Here is a 21,479-nt window from a genome sequence, read left to right as displayed (position 1 = left end):
TGTGCAGCTTTGTCCCCTGGCTTCATGCATGCACTTCCATGTTAATGGTCATGTACTCTACGCCCCACCAATGCAGCCCAACGATTGATTGATCAATTGGTTTTGTCTATTGTTTAGGGATTGATAGTTTCACCATCCATTGCTATGTCTTTATAGTTGTTTCAAGTGTCTGTTGTTAATTTAGATTTTTTTATTTCCCCCCCCCCCAAGTGTCCATATCCAGCAGCTCACAGTCATGTCTGTGTTGTCACCTGCTCTGTCCTGGCACACTCTTGCCTCTTGTCACAGCCATTGTGCATATAACCTGCTGAACTGTTGCTTTCCCTCTCCTATATGATGACAGAAACTTCTAGGGAATTCTCTGCTGAAGCTGGAGGGAGACGACCGGCTGGATATTAACTGCACCCTGCCCCTCACCGACCAGGTAGGACCTGCAACTAAACCATGCTACGGCCTTGAGGTATACCTTTTATCATGGATGGAATAATACTTGGCTATCTAAATAGATCATTCACAAGAATGTGAAAGAAACATGGCTGTATTTGCTCAATTCTCAACAGCAAAATATGTATGCGATGGGTTATGTTGCTATTTCCCCATTCTAACTGTGTGGCCTTCTCTCTCCCTCTCCATAGATAGTGTTGGTGGGCTCTGAGGAGGGCCTGTATGCCTTGAACGTCATTAAGAACAGCCTGACTCACATCCCCGGCCTGGCCTCCGTTTTCCAGATCCGGATCCTCAAGGAGCACGACAAGCTGCTCATAATTACTGGTCAGTGTTGGGGACAAACTGTGTCCAGGCAAGGTTGCTGTAGCATGTGAGCGTAGTTCACCGAAACAGTTACAGCATATTAGTACCACGATTATAGAGAATGTTAATACAGTGTAATATCTGTTTATTATCCCATCTCTGTTATTGTGTGTGGGATGGAGTGTGCAGTTTGTACTGTAGGTGTTTGTGCTTACTGTAAAAGTACTTTGTGACAACTGCTGATGTAAAAAGGGCTTTATAAATAAATTATTGATTATGTCTATACCATGTCTGGTCCAGGAGAGGAGCGGGCCCTGTGTCTGGTTGAGATCAAGAAGGTGAAGCAGTCACTGTCTCAGTCCCATCTCCCGGCCCAGCCAGATCTCAGCCCATACATCTTTGAGACGGTCAAGGGATGCCACCTCTTCTCCTCTGGCAAGGTGTGAGCCACCAATTTATGTTTCTCTTCATGGATTTTTTCACCTTATCGAAATAGAATTAAACATTGTTTTCTGTTAAAATAATCAGTCTCAGTCATAGCGCATAGCAAATTATTCACACACCGTTTGATGATGCATCAAGTTGTCTGTTAAATTCCTTGACACTGTAGACACACAACTGATTACGCCATATCTCTGGAGTGATTGTTGTCTGACTGTTTTGCTTTTGTCCCTTGTGCAGATTGAGAATGGCACATGTATATGTGCAGCCATGGTCAACAAGATCACCATACTGCGCTACAACGACAGCCTCAATAAGTTCTGTATCAAGAAGGAGATTGAGACGTCAGAGCCCTGCAGCTGTATCCACTTCACAGGCTACAGCATCATCATCGGCACCAACAAGTTCTACGAGATCGAGATGAAGCATTACGTGCTGGAAGGTAGGTCAATGACTCCTCACACAGGATGCAAGTTAATGGTAGATACTTATCTCGGGTTAAATGGACTAAAACAGGGAGGGCCTACCTGGACTTGTCCAAAAATACATTTTTGTATCGTTGGTTGATTGATTGGTGTGGTGACCTCCCTCTTGCAGAGTTCCTGGATAAGAATGATGTGACGTTGGCCTCGGCCATCTTTGCAGCCTCCTCCCACAGTTTCCCCATCTCCATCATCCAGGTCACCCAGGCACCGCAGAAAGACGAGTACCTGCTCTGCTTCCACGGTCAGACACATGTTTCATTCACATTCATACACATTCTATAGGCCGTGTGTGTGTGCGTGTTTGTGCTCGGCTGGTTGTGAGAGAGGGAAAGTGTCTGCTGTCATTATGATTAGTGAAAGTGCTACTGTCAATTTCCACACAGTTTACCTCCAAGAATGATTGATAATTTCTGCTTGTGGTGATTCCCTGTCCAGAGTTTGGGGTGTTTGTGGACGAGCACGGCCGCAGGAGTCGAAGTGAGGACATCCAATGGAGCCGTTTGCCTCTCTCATTTGGTAAGTCAAATAATGTTTTACCACTATAAGGATAATCTCGGAAGGATTGAAGCATTGCCATTTAGAAAAGTGTTATAAGACATTATAAGGGCTCATACATGCTTATAACACAGTGCTCCTCTCCATTTCAGCCTACAGAGAACCCTACCTGTTTGTGACCTATTTCAACTCGTTGGATGTGATCGAGGTCCAGGGCCACTCTGCTCTAGGGTAATATCACCTCCCTGATCCTTTAGTTTACTGAAACCCTGAATGAGTTAGCATAACATTGTAAGATTTTTCAATGGGGGTATTGTGTCTTGTTCAGGGCCCACTCGTACGCTCACCTAGACATCCCCAACCCGCGCTACCTGGGCCCAGCCATCTCCTCCGGGGCCATTTACCTGGCTTCATCCTACCAGAACAAGCTCCGGGTCATCTGCTGTAAGGGGAACCTGGGACAGGAGGGGGAGCTGCAGAGGAATGGCTCTGGACGCAGGTACATGGCTCTTTTTCTTATTTATTTCTCTCTTTCACTCACTCACCCTACACTCACTCATTCCTCACCAATGCTGAGCGATTAACTGAAATGTTGGTAAAAATGTTTCGTTTTTTAAACAACCAATTGACAGACCTTTGTTAAATTATTTGAATTCCATCTCCTTCGTTTTTTTTCTGTGAGCTCAATGCGCACATTGCATAGTTTCTCTAGAGATAAATCCGATCAAGCCCGAACTATGCGATGTAGTAAGGAGTTGTAGTTTCCAACAGGACAAAATTCTACATAGTTTAGCTCTGAAAACGTGGTAATTACTAAATCCATTGCGCGCCGGTATATTTATTTTACACTTGCTACATAAGGTTAGTGTCGGGCAGACACAAGAGAGAAGACTGAGTGATCAAGAGGGATAGAAAGCAGTTGCTTGACGAGGTATAGTATTTGTACCTGACAATACATGATTGATAGTTTGTATTCAGCAGTCATAAAAGTATGCCTTATTTACTTTGAAGAACTACTAAAATAGTGATTTTGTCAGACAGCAAAGACAGCAGCTCTATAGAGATGAGATGATGACATGAAATAAAGTCATCAAATAAAATGTAATGTAATATTATTTATTATTATGTAATAATAGTTATTATAAAATGTAATAACTGAAATATTTTATTAAAGTAATGTGAATGAATGATGCTTAATAAATGAGTAATGAGCAGTCACTACCATCATGGGGCTTTCATTCATTGTTTTATTCTGTGTTACAGCATTCAACCCACATAATGCATAGTGCATTAAAAAAATATTGAAATAGAAAACCGTGATTATTTTTTTTATAATCAATCCGAACCAACCACAAAAAGCACTACTCACTCACTCACTCACTCACTCACTCACTCACTCACTCACTCACTCACTCACTCACTCACTCACTCACTCACTCACTCACTCACTCACTCACTCACTCACTCACTCACTCACTCCCTAACACACACAGAAACACACGCATACACACCACTTGGGTTTGCATGCATAGAGATACAGTCCATCATTGCTTGTTTGGTGGTGGTACAATCGAACAATGGGATTCTTCGTCACTAAACCTTCTGTTGGCTGGGCTAGTTAGTGGTTAAACTGGTTAGTTGAGGCAGAATTGGGCCGGTCATGGTTACAGTATGACTTCATTATGATTTCTCCTCTCTCTAGGTTTCATTTAGCTATTGTTTAATTTCCACCAGTAATCACTGTGTGCACGATGGTGGTGTGGACTGGAGCCTCTCACTGGTGGCACTGGTTGGCATTCAGTTGGCATAGTAGGGAGCGATTTCAGTGCCAACAGAAATTGAATTCCATTATTTTGAATTTGTATTAGGATATTAAATTTGAATGTGATGTTTTCTCATTTGTAATGCACAAATTGAATTCATAAATTGAACTTGTGTTTCATGAGTTAAAACGGAATTGAGGGGAACAGAAAACATCCATGTTCCAGAGAGTCTTAGCTTTCAGGAATGGGGTTATAATAGTGTATAGCCAAAACGGTTCAAACGCTAAAGCCAAATTCATAGGAAGAAAATAAATTCAACATGTCACATTGGCTTCAGAAACCGGCAGAAGCTTCTGTTGACCACAAAGAGTGTTTGATTCTAGCTGTTCTCCTCTACCTTTCTTGGCTGGAAAAGTGCCAGGATGTTGTCTCTGGTTTTGAATCTGAATTTAGAGAACTGAATTTGAAAACTGAATGCAATATTAATTAATTTCAGTTTCAAATCATGAAATGCAAATTCAGTTTATGAATTCAATTATTTTATTTGTGCATTACAAATGCAAAAATATTAAGTTCAATACCTAATACAATTTTAGTTGCCACTGAAATTGCTCCATAGCATAAGTTGCCATACACGTGGCATAGTCTGGCATACTAGGTGGCACCTGTCTGCATACGGGTGACAGGTTGGCATACATAACTTGTGAGCTTTCTGGTAATGGTATTCTTCCATCTGATACACCATGCATATCTGAGACCTGGATTAATGCTGGTGTTTATTCTTTGCAGGAGGAAGTGTGCCTTTTACTTAAACATGGCATTACTTAGACATTGTCTATTTAATAAGTAAAATAAATAATGGTAAATAAAGTATGGTTACTACTTGTATTTTCTGAGACTCCCTGTATCTACCAATCAAACAGCTGTATTAATGTAATATTGCAGTGACAGTTTGCTTAGAGTTAGCTTTTTTAACCACCCTCCCATACAGTGCTTTTGACCTTGTGGGTTTCATGATGTTTAAAGAACAGAAGAGAGGGTTGAAGAGTGGCATAGGGTTCATTGCAATTTTTCTCATCTTCACCAAAAATATGTTTTACTATAAATACATTAGAGTACAAAGACAGAATTTGAGAAGGCCATCCAAAGTGTAATTTGTCAACCATTATCCATACATCGTACTCTTTCTGTGCAATTTAGGACAGAAAAATGTATGTTAGTTAAAGTGCTAGGAAAATGACCAGCTGGTGTTGTCATATCATTGATTCCATAATCCTCCGTGTAATATAAAATGGGACATTTTACTTCTGGAGCGAACATGGTGACTATATGACAAAATGTCTTTGGCTCTCCAATCCATCGATGGATACAAATGTGCAGTGACAGAATCAACCATATCTAATTTTTGTCCTGTATACTTGCTCATGTTTTGTCTCCTACTGTGACAGTGGCTAACCCATTAGCTGTTTGCATAATCTTCAGTGATTTCAATTAGAATTGCTTTCTCGACATCCAAAGCCATTGCTTGCCACTGTCTTGATTTAATTTTACATAGCTATTGAGAGTATTATCATAGTTATGATTGACTATAGCTTAAAAACCTCTACCGCTTCTCTCTCCCGGATCCGGGATCCTTCTCATCAAAAAAGCTGACTAGCATAGCCTAGCCTAACGCGACAGGGATATCATATTGTCACGTTCCTGACCTGTTTTCTGTTGTTTTGTATGTGTTTAATTGGTCAGGGCGTGAGTTGGGGTGGGTAGTCTATGTTATGTGTTTTCTATGTTGGGTTAATGGTTTGCCTGGTATGGTTCTCAATTAGAGGCAGGTGTGTGTCGTTTCCTCTGATTGAGAGCCATATTAAGGTAGGTTGTTCTCACTGTTTGTTTGTGGGTGATTGTTCCTGTGTCTGTGTTTACCACATGGGACTGTTTCGTTTGTTCGTTCGTTTTAGGTAGTCTGTTCCTGTTCGTGCGTTCTTCGTCTATATGTAAGTTCGTTTGTTTCAGGTCTGTTGCCTTCGTTTATTGTTTTGTAGTTTGTTTCTAGTGTTCATTAGTGTTTAGTCTTTCATTTAATAAATTATCATGTATTCATCACCCGCTGCGCCTTGGTCCGTTCATTCACCACAAGACGAACGTTACAGAATCACCCACCAAACCCGGATCAAGCAGCGGGTTAACGGGCAACAGCGACAGCAGCAGTGGTTCAAGGAGGAATGGACATGGGAGGAGATTCTGGACGGAGAAGGACCCTGGGCAGAGCCAGAGGAGTGTCGCCGCCCAAAAGCGGAGCTGGAGGCATCTAAAGCGGAGAGGCGGCATTATGAGGCGCTAGCAAGGCAGAGCGGCTGGAAGCCCGAGAGGCTCACCCAAAAATTTATTGGGGGGGGGGGAAAGGGTAGTGTGGCGAGGGCAGGTAGGAAACCTGCGCCCACTTCCCATGCTTACTGTGGAGAGCGAGAGTACGGGCAGACACCGTGTTACGCAGTAGAGCGCATGGTGTCTCCTGTACGTGTTCATAGCCCGGTGCGGGTTATTCCACCTCCCCGCACTAGCCGGGCTAGATTGAGCATTGAGCCAAGTGCCATGAAGCCGGCTCTACATATCTGGCCTCCAGTACGTCTCCTCGGGCCGGTGTACATGGCACCAGCCTTACGCATGGTGTCCCCGGTTCGCCAACACAGCCCAGTGCGGGTTATTCCACCTCCCCGCACTGGACGGGCTACGGGGAGCATTCAACCAGGTAAGGTTGGGCAGGCTCAGTGCTCAAGGGAGCCAGTACGCCTGCACGGTCCGGTATATCCGGCGCCACCTTCCCGCCCCAGCCCAGTACCTCCAGTTCCAGCACCCCGTACTCGCCTTATGGTGCGTGGCCCCAGCCCAGTACCACCAGTGCCTACACCACGCACCAGGCTTCCAGTGCGTCTCCAGAGCCCTGTTCCTCCTCCACGCACTCTCCCTGTGGTGCGTGTCTCCAGCCCAGTGCTTCCAGTTCCGGCACCACGCACCAAGCCTCCTGTGCGTCCTCAGAGCCCTGTACGCACTGTTCCTTCTCCCCGCACTCGCCCTGAGGTGCGTGCCCTCAGCCCGGTACCACCAGTGCCGGTACCACGCACCAGGCCTATAGTGCGCATCGAGAGTCCAGTGTGCCCTGTTCCTGCTCCCCGCACTAGCCTTGAGGTGCGTGTCTCCAGTCCGGTACCACCAGTTCCGGCACCACGCACCAGGCCTACTGTGCGCCTCAGCGGGTCAGAGTCGTCCGTCTGCCCAACGCCGCCTGCACTGCTCGTCTGTCCAGCGCCGTCTGAGCTGCCTGCCTGCCCAGCGCCGTCTGAACTGCCTGCGCTGCTCGTCTGCTCAACGCCGCCTGCACTGCTCGTCTGCCCAGCGCCGTCTGAGCCATCCGTCTGCCCAGCGCCGTCTGAGCCATCCGTCTGCCCAGCGCCGTCTGAGCCATCCGTCTGCCCAGCGCCGTCTGAGCCATCCGTCTGCCCAGCGCCATCTGAGCCATCCGTCTGCCCAGCGCCGTCTGAGCCATCTGTCTGCCTAGCGCCATTAGAGCCGCCCGTCTGTCCCGAGCCATTAGAGCCGCCCGTCTGTCCCGAGCCGCTAGAGCCGTCCGTCAGTCAGGAGCTGCCAGAGCCGTCCGTCAGTCAGGAGCTGCCAGAGCCGTCCGTCAGTCAGGAGCTGCCAGATCCGCCAGCCAGTCAGGAGCTGCCAGATCCGCCAGCCAGTCAGGAGCTGCCAGAGCCGCCAGCCAGTCAGGAGCTGCCAGAGCCGCCAGCCAGTCAGGAGCTGCCAGAGCCGCCAGCCAGTCAGGAGCTGCCAGAGCTGCCCTACAGTCATGAGCTGCCCTACAGTCATGAGCTGCCCTCCAGTCATGAGCTGCCCTCCAGTCATGAGCTGCCCTCCAGTCATGAGCTGCCCTCCAGTCATGAGCTGCCCTACAGTCATGAGCTGCCCTACAGTCATGAGCTGCCCTACAGTCATGAGCTGCCCTACAGTCATGAGCTGCCCTACAGTCATGAGCTGCCCTCCAGTCATGAGCTGCCCTCCAGTCATGAGCTGCCCTCCAGTCATGAGCTGCCCTCCAGTCCGGAGCTGCCCTCCAGTCCGGAGCTGCCCTCCAGTCCGGAGCTGCCATTCAGTCCGGAGCTGCCATTCAGTCCGGAGCTGCCATTCAGTCCGGAGCTGCCATTCGTCCTGAGTTGTCCCTCTGTCCTGAGCTACCTCTTTGTCCTGCGCTACCTCTTTGTCCTGAGCTACCTCTTTGTCCTGAGCTACCTCTCTGTCCTGAGTTGTCTCCTCTATTTTAGAGGGGCGTTGGTGAAGGTTCCTGGACCATGGTCGGGGGCGAGGGTCGCCACTCAAAGGACGCTAAGGAGGGGGACAAAGACAGTAGTGGAGTGGTGTCCTCGTCCACCGCCGGAGCCGCCACCGCGGACAGATGCCCACCCAGACCCTCCCCTTGAGTTTTAGGGGTGCGCCCGGAGTTCGCACCTTGAGGGGGGGGTTCTGTCACGTTCCTGACCTGTTTTCTGTTGTTTTGTATGTGTTTAATTGGTCAGGGCGTGAGTTGGGGTGGGTAGTCTATGTTATGTGTTTTCTATGTTGGGTTAATGGTTTGCCTGGTATGGTTCTCAATTAGAGGCAGGTGTGTGTCGTTTCCTCTGATTGAGAGCCATATTAAGGTAGGTTGTTCTCACTGTTTGTTTGTGGGTGATTGTTCCTGTGTCTGTGTTTACCACATGGGACTGTTTCGTTTGTTCGTTCGTTTTAGGTAGTCTGTTCCTGTTCGTGCGTTCTTCGTCTATATGTAAGTTCGTTTGTTTCAGGTCTGTTGCCTTCGTTTATTGTTTTGTAGTTTGTTTCTAGTGTTCATTAGTGTTTAGTCTTTCATTTAATAAATGATCATGTATTCATCACCCGCTGCGCCTTGGTCCGTTCATTCACCACAAGACGAACGTTACAGAATCACCCACCAAACCCGGATCAAGCAGCGGGTTAACGGGCAACAGCGACAGCAGCAGTGGTTCAAGGAGGAATGGACATGGGAGGAGATTCTGGACGGAGAAGGACCCTGGGCAGAGCCAGAGGAGTGTCGCCGCCCAAAAGCGGAGCTGGAGGCATCTAAAGCGGAGAGGCGGCATTATGAGGCGCTAGCAAGGCAGAGCGGCTGGAAGCCCGAGAGGCTCACCCAAAAATTTATTGGGGGGGGGGGGAAAGGGTAGTGTGGCGAGGGCAGGTAGGAAACCTGCGCCCACTTCCCATGCTTACCGTGGAGAGCGAGAGTACGGGCAGACACCGTGTTACGCAGTAGAGCGCATGGTGTCTCCTGTACGTGTTCATAGCCCGGTGCGGGTTATTCCACCTCCCCGCACTAGCCGGGCTAGATTGAGCATTGAGCCAAGTGCCATGAAGCCGGCTCTACATATCTGGCCTCCAGTACGTCTCCTCGGGCCGGTGTACATGGCACCAGCCTTACGCATGGTGTCCCCGGTTCGCCAACACAGCCCAGTGCGGGTTATTCCACCTCCCCGCACTGGACGGGCTACGGGGAGCATTCAACCAGGTAAGGTTGGGTAGGCTCAGTGCTCAAGGGAGCCAGTACGCCTGCACGGTCCGGTATATCCGGCGCCACCTTCCCGCCCCAGCCCAGTACCTCCAGTTCCAGCACCCCGTACTCGCCTTATGGTGCGTGGCCCCAGCCCAGTACCACCAGTGCCTACACCACGCACCAGGCTTCCAGTGCGTCTCCAGAGCCCTGTTCCTCCTCCACGCACTCTCCCTGTGGTGCGTGTCTCCAGCCCAGTGCCTCCAGTTCCGGCACCACGCACTAAGCCTCCTGTGCGTCCTCAGAGCCCTGTACGCACTGTTCCTTCTCCCCGCACTCGCCCTGAGGTGCGTGCCCTCAGCCCGGTACCACCAGTGCCGGTACCACGCACCAGGCCTATAGTGCGCATCGAGAGTCCAGTGTGCCCTGTTCCTGCTCCCCGCACTAGCCTTGAGGTGCGTGTCTCCAGTCCGGTACCACCAGTTCCGGCACCACGCACCAGGCCTACTGTGCGCCTCAGCGGGTCAGAGTCGTCCGTCTGCCCAACGCCGCCTGCACTGCTCGTCTGTCCAGCGCCGTCTGAGCTGCCTGCCTGCCCAGCGCCGTCTGAACTGCCTGCGCTGCTCGTCTGCTCAACGCCGCCTGCACTGCTCGTCTGCCCAGCGCCGTCTGAGCCATCCGTCTGCCCAGCGCCGTCTGAGCCATCCGTCTGCCCAGCGCCGTCTGAGCCATCCGTCTGCCCAGCGCCGTCTGAGCCATCCGTCTGCCCAGCGCCCGTCTGAGCCATCCGTCTGCCCAGCGCCATCTGAGCCATCCGTCTGCCCAGCGCCGTCTGAGCCATCTGTCTGCCTAGCGCCATTAGAGCCGCCCGTCTGTCCCGAGCCATTAGAGCCGCCCGTCTGTCCCGAGCCGCTAGAGCCGTCCGTCAGTCAGGAGCTGCCAGAGCCGTCCGTCAGTCAGGAGCTGCCAGATCCGCCAGCCAGTCAGGAGCTGCCAGAGCCGCCAGCCAGTCAGGAGCTGCCAGAGCCGCCAGCCAGTCAGGAGCTGCCAGAGCCGCCAGCCAGTCAGGAGCTGCCAGAGCTGCCCTACAGTCATGAGCTGCCCTACAGTCATGAGCTGCCCTCCAGTCATGAGCTGCCCTCCAGTCATGAGCTGCCCTCCAGTCATGAGCTGCCCTACAGTCATGAGCTGCCCTACAGTCATGAGCTGCCCTCCAGTCATGAGCTGCCCTCCAGTCATGAGCTGCCCTCCAGTCCGGAGCTGCCCTCCAGTCCGGAGCTGCCCTCCAGTCCGGAGCTGCCCTCCAGTCCGGAGCTGCCATTCAGTCCGGAGCTGCCATTCAGTCCGGAGCTGCCATTCAGTCCGGAGCTGCCATTCGTCCTGAGTTGTCCCTCTGTCCTGAGCTACCTCTTTGTCCTGCGCTACCTCTTTGTCCTGAGCTACCTCTTTGTCCTGAGCTACCTCTCTGTCCTGAGTTGTCTCCTCTATTTTAGAGGGGCGTTGGTGAAGGTTCCTGGACCATGGTCGGGGGCGAGGGTCGCCACTCAAAGGACGCTAAGGAGGGGGACAAAGACAGTAGTGGAGTGGTGTCCTCGTCCACCGCCGGAGCCGCAACCGCGGACAGATGCCCACCCAGACCCTCCCCTTGAGTTTTAGGGGTGCGCCCGGAGTTCGCACCTTGAGGGGGGGGTTCTGTCACGTTCCTGACCTGTTTTCTGTTGTTTTGTATGTGTTTAATTGGTCAGGGCGTGAGTTGGGGTGGGTAGTCTATGTTATGTGTTTTCTATGTTGGGTTAATGGTTTGCCTGGTATGGTTCTCAATTAGAGGCAGGTGTGTGTCGTTTCCTCTGATTGAGAGCCATATTAAGGTAGGTTGTTCTCACTGTTTGTTTGTGGGTGATTGTTCCTGTGTCTGTGTTTACCACATGGGACTGTTTCGTTTGTTCGTTCGTTTTAGGTAGTCTGTTCCTGTTCGTGCGTTCTTCGTCTATATGTAAGTTCGTTTGTTTCAGGTCTGTTGCCTTCGTTTATTGTTTTGTAGTTTGTTTCTAGTGTTCATTAGTGTTTAGTCTTTCATTTAATAAATGATCATGTATTCATCACCCGCTGCGCCTTGGTCCGTTCATTCACCACAAGACGAACGTTACAGAATCACCCACCAAACCCGGATCAAGCAGCGGGTTAACGGGCAACAGCGACAGCAGCAGTGGTTCAAGGAGGAATGGACATGGGAGGAGATTCTGGACAGAGAAGGACCCTGGGCAGAGCCAGAGGAGTGTCGCCGCCCAAAAGCGGAGCTGGAGGCATCTAAAGCGGAGAGGCGGCATTATGAGGCGCTAGCAAGGCAGAGCGGCTGGAAGCCCGAGAGGCTCACCCAAAAATGTATTGGGGGGGGGGGAAAAGGGTAGTGTGGCGAGGGCAGGTAGGAAACCTGCGCCCACTTCCCATGCTTACCGTGGAGAGCGAGAGTACGGGCAGACACCGTGTTACGCAGTAGAGCGCATGGTGTCTCCTGTACGTGTTCATAGCCCGGTGCGGGTTATTCCACCTCCCCGCACTAGCCGGGCTAGATTGAGCATTGAGCCAAGTGCCATGAAGCCGGCTCTACATATCTGGCCTCCAGTACGTCTCCTCGGGCCGGTGTACATGGCACCAGCCTTACGCATGGTGTCCCCGGTTCGCCAACACAGCCCAGTGCGGGTTATTCCACCTCCCCGCACTGGACGGGCTACGGGGAGCATTCAACCAGGTAAGGTTGGGTAGGCTCAGTGCTCAAGGGAGCCAGTACGCCTGCACGGTCCGGTATATCCAGGCGCCACCTTCCCGCCCCAGCCCAGTACCTCCAGTTCCAGCACCCCGTACTCGCCTTATGGTGCGTGGCCCCAGCCCAGTACCACCAGTGCCTACACCACGCACCAGGCTTCCAGTGCGTCTCCAGAGCCCTGTTCCTCCTCCACGCACTCTCCCTGTGGTGCGTGTCTCCAGCCCAGTGCCTCCAGTTCCGGCACCACGCACCAAGCCTCCTGTGCGTCCTCAGAGCCCTGTACGCACTGTTCCTTCTCCCCGCACTCGCCCTGAGGTGCGTGCCCTCAGCCCGGTACCACCAGTGCCGGTACCACGCACCAGGCCTATAGTGCGCATCGAGAGTCCAGTGTGCCCTGTTCCTGCTCCCCGCACTAGCCTTGAGGTGCGTGTCTCCAGTCCGGTACCACCAGTTCCGGCACCACGCACCAGGCCTACTGTGCGCCTCAGCGGGTCAGAGTCGTCCGTCTGCCCAACGCCGCCTGCACTGCTCGTCTGTCCAGCGCCGTCTGAGCTGCCTGCCTGCCCAGCGCCGTCTGAACTGCCTGCGCTGCTCGTCTGCTCAACGCCGCCTGCACTGCTCGTCTGCCCAGCGCCGTCTGAGCCATCCGTCTGCCCAGCGCCGTCTGAGCCATCCGTCTGCCCAGCGCCGTCTGAGCCATCCGTCTGCCCAGCGCCGTCTGAGCCATCCGTCTGCCCAGCGCCATCTGAGCCATCCGTCTGCCCAGCGCCGTCTGAGCCATCTGTCTGCCTAGCGCCATTAGAGCCGCCCGTCTGTCCCGAGCCATTAGAGCCGCCCGTCTGTCCCGAGCCGCTAGAGCCGTCCGTCAGTCAGGAGCTGCCAGAGCCGTCCGTCAGTCAGGAGCTGCCAGAGCCGCCAGCCAGTCAGGAGCTGCCAGATCCGCCAGCCAGTCAGGAGCTGCCAGAGCCGCCAGCCAGTCAGGAGCTGCCAGAGCCGCCAGCCAGTCAGGAGCTGCCAGAGCCGCCAGCCAGTCAGGAGCTGCCAGAGCCGCCAGCCAGTCAGGAGCTGCCAGAGCTGCCCTACAGTCATGAGCTGCCCTCCAGTCATGAGCTGCCCTCCAGTCATAAGCTGCCCTCCAGTCATGAGCTGCCCTCCAGTCATGAGCTGCCCTACAGTCATGAGCTGCCCTACAGTCATGAGCTGCCCTCCAGTCATGAGCTGCCCTACAGTCATGAGCTGCCCTCCAGTCATGAGCTGCCCTCCAGTCATGAGCTGCCCTCCAGTCCGGAGCTGCCCTCCAGTCCGGAGCTGCCATTCAGTCCGGAGCTGCCATTCAGTCCGGAGCTGCCATTCAGTCCGGAGCTGCCATTCAGTCCGGAGCTGCCATTCAGTCCGGAGCTGCCATTCAGTCCGGAGCTGCCATTCGTCCTGAGTTGTCCCTCTGTCCTGAGCTACCTCTTTGTCCTGCGCTACCTCTTTGTCCTGAGCTACCTCTTTGTCCTGAGCTACCTCTCTGTCCTGAGTTGTCTCCTCTATTTTAGAGGGGCGTTGGTGAAGGTTCTTGGACCATGGTCGGGGGCGAGGGTCGCCACTCAAAGGACGCTAAGGAGGGGGACAAAGACAGTAGTGGAGTGGTGTCCTCGTCCACCGCCGGAGCCGCCACCGCGGACAGATGCCCACCCAGACCCTCCCCTTGAGTTTTAGGGGTGCGCCCGGAGTTCGCACCTTGAGGGGGGGGTTCTGTCACGTTCCTGACCTGTTTTCTGTTGTTTTGTATGTGTTTAATTGGTCAGGGCGTGAGTTGGGGTGGGTAGTCTATGTTATGTGTTTTCTATGTTGGGTTAATGGTTTGCCTGGTATGGTTCTCAATTAGAGGCAGGTGTGTGTCGTTTCCTCTGATTGAGAGCCATATTAAGGTAGGTTGTTCTCACTGTTTGTTTGTGGGTGATTGTTCCTGTGTCTGTGTTTACCACATGGGACTGTTTCGTTTGTTCGTTCGTTTTAGGTAGTCTGTTCCTGTTAGTGCGTTCTTCGTCTATATGTAAGTTTGTTTGTTTCAGGTCTGTTGCCTTCGTTTATTGTTTTGTAGTTTGTTTCTAGTGTTCATTAGTGTTTAGTCTTTCATTTAATAAATTATCATGTATTCATCACCCGCTGCGCCTTGGTCCGTTCATTCACCACAAGACGAACGTTACACATATAATATAATTTTCATGAAATCACAAGTCCAATACAGCAAATGAAAGATAAACATCTTGTGAATCCAGCCATCATTTCCGATTTTTTTTAAATGTTTTACAGATTAAACACAATATGTATTTCTATTAGCTAACCACAATAGCAAAAGACTCAACTGCATATTTTCACAATTTTTCTACCGCATAGGTAGCTATCACAAAACCGACCAAATAGAGATATAATTAGTCACTAACCAAGAAACAACTTCATCAGATGACAGTCTTATAACATGTTATACAATAAATTTATGTTTTGTTCGAAAATGTGCATATTTGAGGTATAAATCATAGTTTTACATTGCAGCTACCATCAAAAATATCACCAAAGCAGCCAGAATAATTACAGAGAGCAACGTGAAATACCTAAATACTCATCATAAAACATTTATGAAAAATACATGGTGTACAGCAAATGAAAGATAAACATCTTGTGAATCCAGCCAATATTTCCGATTTTTTAAGTGTTTTACAGCGAAAACACAATATAGCATTATATTAGCTTACCACAATAGCCAAACACACAAATGCATTTATTAGCAGCAAAAGGTAGCGATCGCAAAAACCAGCAAAAGATATAAAATTAATCACTAACTGTTAGTGGAATTAAATAATTCCTCTAATGTACTCATTAATTAAATTCAATCTGTCTATTTATAAGAATTTGTAAGATACTTATTAACATAAAATATACAGGATACAGTCTTATTAAAATTAGATAATAGTGTTTATTCTCGGAGCACGCTGCCATTTGATCATAAACACAGGTTTATATACAAGATATGACGTCATAGGTTACAGAATAAGTCTCATTGTCCTGACAAATAGAAAACAGGTTCAAAAGTTCATTCCAACTTCACAGCACACACACATGACACATAATATAATCAATTATCCTGAAGGCTCACTATAATTTATTACCACTTTAGCAGACAACTCAAGATAATGGAAGACCTAAAAAGTTACCCACAGCCTTATCTAAACATCTCAGGGCTAAGTTGGGTCAGTTCAACCATAGTTTAACGACCCTTTCTGCTTATTTTATAACCCACAACACAAATCTCTTTTCACCAGGCGTGCAGAGTTCAATTAGTTATAGTTTTATCTAAAGCTAGAATTTGTTTTAACTATTTATTAACAAAATTCCTAACACTAACCTTGACCAACTTCATCAGATGACAGTCTTATAACATCAGGTTATACAATACACTTATGTTTTGTTCGAAAATGTGCATATTTAGAGCTGCAAACCGTGGTTATACATTGTGAATATGTAGCATCGATTCACCAGAATGTCCGGAGCTAGTTTGGACACTCACCTAATCTGACCAAAGAACTCATCATAAGCTTTACTAAAAAATACATGTTGGACAGCAAATGAAAGATACACTGGTTCTTAATGCAACCGCCGTGTTAGATTTTTAAAAATAACTTTACCATAACAAACAGCTTACGTTATAGCGAGACAGCGCCCGCCAAAACCGCGGATAATAGGACTCAACATTTTACACAGAAATACGAAATAACATCATAAATTGTTCTTACTTTTGCTGAGCTTCCATCAGAATCTTGTACAAGGAGTCCTAGGTCCAGAATAAATCGTTGTTTGGTTTTAGAATGTCCTTCTCTCCTGTCGAATTCGCTCCACAAGGCTAGCCAATGTTGATGACGTTCCCAATTTCTCTCGACGCAGAGAACGGAAAACTCCAAAAGTCCCATTAAACGTTGAATAAACTGATGAAACTCGGTTGAAAAAACCTACTTTATGATGTTTTTCTAATATGTATCAAATAAAAACAAAGCCGGAGATATTAGCCGTGTATACCGAACGCTTATCATAAGACAATATGGAGGTGCTTCCCGCGCCTAGGTAGAGAAAGGAAATTCTGGACACGTCATTCCAAGAGCTCTTGTTCGACCTCAGATCAAGCTAGACACCCCATTCCACCTTCCACTGCCTGTTGACATCTAGTGGAAGGCGTATGCAGTGCATGCATATCCATAAATATAAGGCAATTCAATAGGCAGGCCCTGGAACAGAGCATCGTTTTCAGATTTTTCACTTCCTGTCTGGAAGTTTTCTGCAAAATGAGTTCTGTTTTACTCACAGATATAATTCAAACAGTTTTAGAAACTTGAGAGTGTTTTCTATCCAATAGTAATAATAATATGCATATTGTACGATCTAGAATAGAGTACGAGGCAGTTTAATTTGGGCACGATTTTTTCCAAAGTGGAAACAGCGCCCCCATATTGACAAGATTAATATAAATATATATATTTAATGCACCACTTTGTACCAGATCACTTCTTTAAGCTGGATGCATTAGTTGCTGTTTCATGGTTCTGTTCAGTAACTTCATCCAGATACTCCCCCTCACATCACAGCAGCAGTACACTATGCAATGCTGTTTACCCTGTGATCTTTGTCCTGTGGCGCCCTGCCCTGCCCTTTCCATCTCCACAATGAGTCTCTCCAATGCCTCCTCTTCATCCACAGCCCCAACAAGCGTGGGCCGCCCTCCTACAACGAGCACATCACCAAGCGCCTGGCGGCCAGCCCCGCGTTGCACGGTGACCCGGGCACGCCACACCGCTACCGCGAGGCCCGCACTGAGTTCCGCCGCGACAAGTCACCCGGCCGCCGGCCACACTCGGTGGAGAGGGAGAAGTCTCCCAGTGGCAGGATGATGATGGACCCACGTCTGGCCAGGTCTCCAGGGAGAGCCTTGGGGGGGGACCTACGCCTCGGTCGCTCCCCAGGGAGGTTGATGGACCGGGATGTGAGGAGGGAGAGGTCGCCGGGACGGGGGTTCGAGGAGCAGCAGCATGGAGTTCGCCAGAGACTCCACACCAGCTCCGGACGCACGCCCCTCACCACAGTCAACAAGGTTAGAAAGTAGACTATGTATGCTTCCCAAATAGCCCTAACACCCTATTCACTGATTTCCCTTGCCTGATTTACAGGACATAACATGAGTGGTATTGGGTGACTTGTGAACCCTTTTCCCTATTTAGTGCACTACTTTGGACCAAAGCTCTGTCTTTTTCAATATGGCATAATTTTGATAGATTCTTTGGATATGCTGATTTGCTTGAAAATGTATTTTTCTATAAGACTTTGCTATTTCAGTGATCAATCTTCTTTGATCAAGCCTTAATGATACCAAATAATGTAAATTCCTCTGCCTAACTTCTGTGTTAGTGCCCTAACACCTGACCCGATCTGTCTCTGATCTTTCTGTACAGGTGTGGGATCAATCATCTGTTTGAGGAACAGCAATGTCACACCAGTCAGAAGAGTGACATCCCCCTTACCCGGGTTAGGGAATAGGAGGTTGGTCAGAGTATTACATCACCTAGAGAGCCCAATAGGAAAAGCAGCTAAAGCGTTGAAGACACACTGTCAATGCTGAATGTCAGAACTATGGGATTTTACTAGAATAAATAATGGTTAATGCAATGTTGATATACAGTAACAAATAATTTTTTATATCCAACATTTGACGTCTACAAGGACCAAAACACCTTAAACAATATTTGTCACAAACACTGAGATAAACGCTTGGAATATCTGCTCAATTAAATCCTGGAAATTTACAGATAAATCTCAGAGTTTAGAAACACAACTAAACGTTCTCCTGGACTTTCTCTCTCCCCTGTGCATATCAGCTAGATCAGTGGTGGGGATCTCCAGTCCTAGAAGGACACACTGTGTGCAGGCTTTTGTTACAGCTCAGCACTAATACGCCTCATTCAAATAATCAACTAATCAAAGTCTTTAATTTAAATCAAGTGTAATTAGGTGTTTGTTAGAGCTTATCTGGAATAAAGTCTACACACACACACACTGCAGCCTTCTATGATTAGTCCATCCCTGAGCTAGATGACTACACTAAAACGCACTAAAACCGCACTACCCACAATCCCCAGCACCAGCTGGCTCTTGCAACAGGACCTTTATAAATAACCATAATGCTAATTGACACTGTAAATAGGCAGACTTAGGTTTCTTCCAAAATGGCACCCTACTCCCTATACACTGCACTACTTTTGACCTGGACCAACAGGGATCTGGTCAAAAGTAGTACTCTATATAAGGAGTAGGGTACCATTTCAGACAGAGCCATGCTTTTTATAGATACTGAAAGGGAACCTCAATGCTGGAAAAGCCACATCTATTTTTGTTAAAGAGAAAAGTGATTGTTACATGTATGTGTCTTCTTAAATGTCAAATGAATATTATTGTTTTAAAACGTCCTTTATCAAGTGAGCATTTTGCCTTGGACCCATCTTGTGTAATGCACTTCTACACGCAAAAGCAAACATGCGGCTTGAGAGATCATTAAGCTTACAACATACTACTTCAATATTCATTTTTTTACAGCAATCTCCCTTACCCTCTTGTATATACCCCCCAAACTGTTGTTTATGATTGATTGATGAAGAAAAAAATGTAGTTTGACTGATTTGTCAAAGGCATGGATGTACTTAAATGAAAATCAAAAAGAAATATCCTATGCTCTTCGGCATCATATTAATTTCAGTGAACAATGACGGCGATTCGACACTGGAGCATGTGAGCGATAGGAAAAATTATATTTATACATGTTTTAGTTTGCGTTAAATTTACATTTTATGGGTGACATTTTCCTACTGCTGAACACCTCACGCAGCAAGAACATATGGTATTTTCAGTCACATAAGCCTACTCTTTATACTTTAATATATCAACTTACTTTTGATGTACTTATTCTTTATATTTGCTTAACATCAGCCCCCCCACACACATACAAACAAATGATTTATATTCAAGTGAACAACCATGACGACCAAAATTCAGTGTAGCAGTGAAAGGTCACGTAGCAAATTCTTGTACAACAGGTTAGCCTACATGTGCAATAATAAACATTTTGCTCACATCCTCTATATGCATATTTTACTCAGCATCTGGGCGGGAGTGTACAAGGTTGTAAATTGACTTAATTTCATACATGCCTATCAATTTAACATCTGCTACCTAAGTCCATCCCTCTACTTTTTCACTTTTTGGAAACTTTGCGAGCAGCAGAATACCAATGTGAGATCGGTGCATTTTGCGGACGCCGTTTAGACGAGAAACATGTCGCCCTGTTCTCGATATGATGATGTTGATGTCTTACAAATGATTTACTAGCTTTCCCTGTAGATTTTGTCACACAATATTAAACATAACCAATGTCTTTACTTACTATCGTATCCTGTTGTTTTGATGTTTCTTTTATCATTTTTTTAAAGAGGAGATCGGAATTCCGATCAACTTACATTTGAAGTTGGAAGTTTACATACACTTAGGTCAGAGTCATTAAAACTCGTTTTTCAACCACTTCACAAATTTCTTGTTAACAAACTATAGTTTTGGCAAGTCGGTTAGGACATCTACTTGTGCATGACACAAGTAATCTTTCCAACAATTGTTTACAGATGGATTATTTAACTTATAATTCACTGCATCACAATTCCAGTGGGTCAGAAGTTTACATACACTAAGTTGACTGTGCCTTTAAACAGCTTGGAAAATTCCAGGAAATTATGTCATGGCTTTAGAAGCTTCTGATAGGCTAATTGACATCATTTGAGTCAATTGGAGGTGTGCCTGTGGATGTATTTAAAGGTCTACCTTCAAACTCAGTGCCTCTTTGCTTGACATCATGGGAAAATCTAAAGAAATCAGCCAAGACCTCAGAAAAAAAGTTGTAGACCTCCACAGTCTGGTTAGTCCTTGGGAGCAGTTTCCAAATGCCTGAAGGTGTCATGTTCATCTGTACAAACAATAGTATGCAAGTATAAAGACCATGGGACCACACAGCCGTCATATCGCTCAGGAAGGAGACGCATTCTGTCTCCTAGAGATGAAGGTACTTTGGTGTGAAAAGTGCAAATCAATCCCAGAACAACAGCAAAGGACCTTGTGAAGATGCTGGAGGAAACGGGTACAAAGTATCTATATCCACAGTAAAAATGAGTCCTATATCAACATAACCTGAAAGGCCACTCAGCAAGGAAGAAGCCACTGCTCCAAAACCGCCATAAAAAAGCCAGACTACAGTTTGCAATTGCACATGGGGATAAAGATCGTACTTTTTGGAGAAATGTCCTCTGGTCTGATGAAACAAAAATAGAACTGTTTGGCCATAATGACCATCATTATGTTTGTAGGAAAAAGGGGGAGGCTTGCAATTCAAAGAACACCATCCCAACCGTGAAGCACGGGGGTGGCAGCATCATAGATGGCATCATGAGGTAGGAAAATTATGTGGATATATTGAAGCAACATTTCAAGACATCAGTCAGGAAGTTAAAGCTTGGTCACAAATGGGTCTTCCAAATGGACAAAGACCCACAGCATACTTCCAAAGTTGTGGCAAAATGGCTTAAGGACAACAAAGTCAAGGTATTGGAGTGGCCATCACAAAGCCCTGACCTCAATCCCATAGAAAATCTGTGTGCAGAACTGAAAAAGTGTGTGCGAGCAAAGAGGCCTACAAACCTGACTCAGTTACACCAGCTCTGTCAGGAGGAATGGGCCAACATTCAGCCAACTTAGTGTGGGAAGCTTGTGGAAGGCTACTCGAAACATTTGACCCAAGTTTGTAGCAATTGAAAGGCAATGCTACCAAATACTAATTGAGTGTATGTAAACTTCTGACCCACTGGGAATGTGATGAAAGAAATAAAAGCTGAAATAAATCATTCTCTACTATTATTCTGACAATTGACATTCTTAAAATAGTGGTGATCCTAACTGACCTAAGACAGGGAATTTTTACTTGGATTAAATGTCAAGAATTGTGAAAAACTGAGTTTAAATGTAGTTGGCTAAGGTGTATGTAAACTTCCGACTTCAACTGTATGTATTTTCTTGTTTTTGATGGGACAGATGTAAGTACCTGCAGATGGGGAGACAGATATATAGAGAGGGGTACAGAAAGAGGTTAAGGGCACAGACAG

At 47.7% G+C, this 21,479-nt stretch overlaps 1 pseudogene; it reads left to right on the top strand.

The window, feature by feature from the left end:
* The window catches only part of LOC120064788, a 63,782-nt pseudogene extending 44,055 nt beyond the window's left edge, over positions 1-19,727 (top strand).
* The last annotated feature ends 1,752 nt before the right edge of the window (positions 19,728-21,479 follow it).

This window comes from Salvelinus namaycush, chromosome 20 (assembly GCF_016432855.1).
Source record: "Salvelinus namaycush isolate Seneca chromosome 20, SaNama_1.0, whole genome shotgun sequence".
Classification (NCBI taxonomy): domain Eukaryota; kingdom Metazoa; phylum Chordata; class Actinopteri; order Salmoniformes; family Salmonidae; genus Salvelinus; species Salvelinus namaycush.
This window is presented reverse-complemented; position numbering and strand designations above follow the sequence as displayed.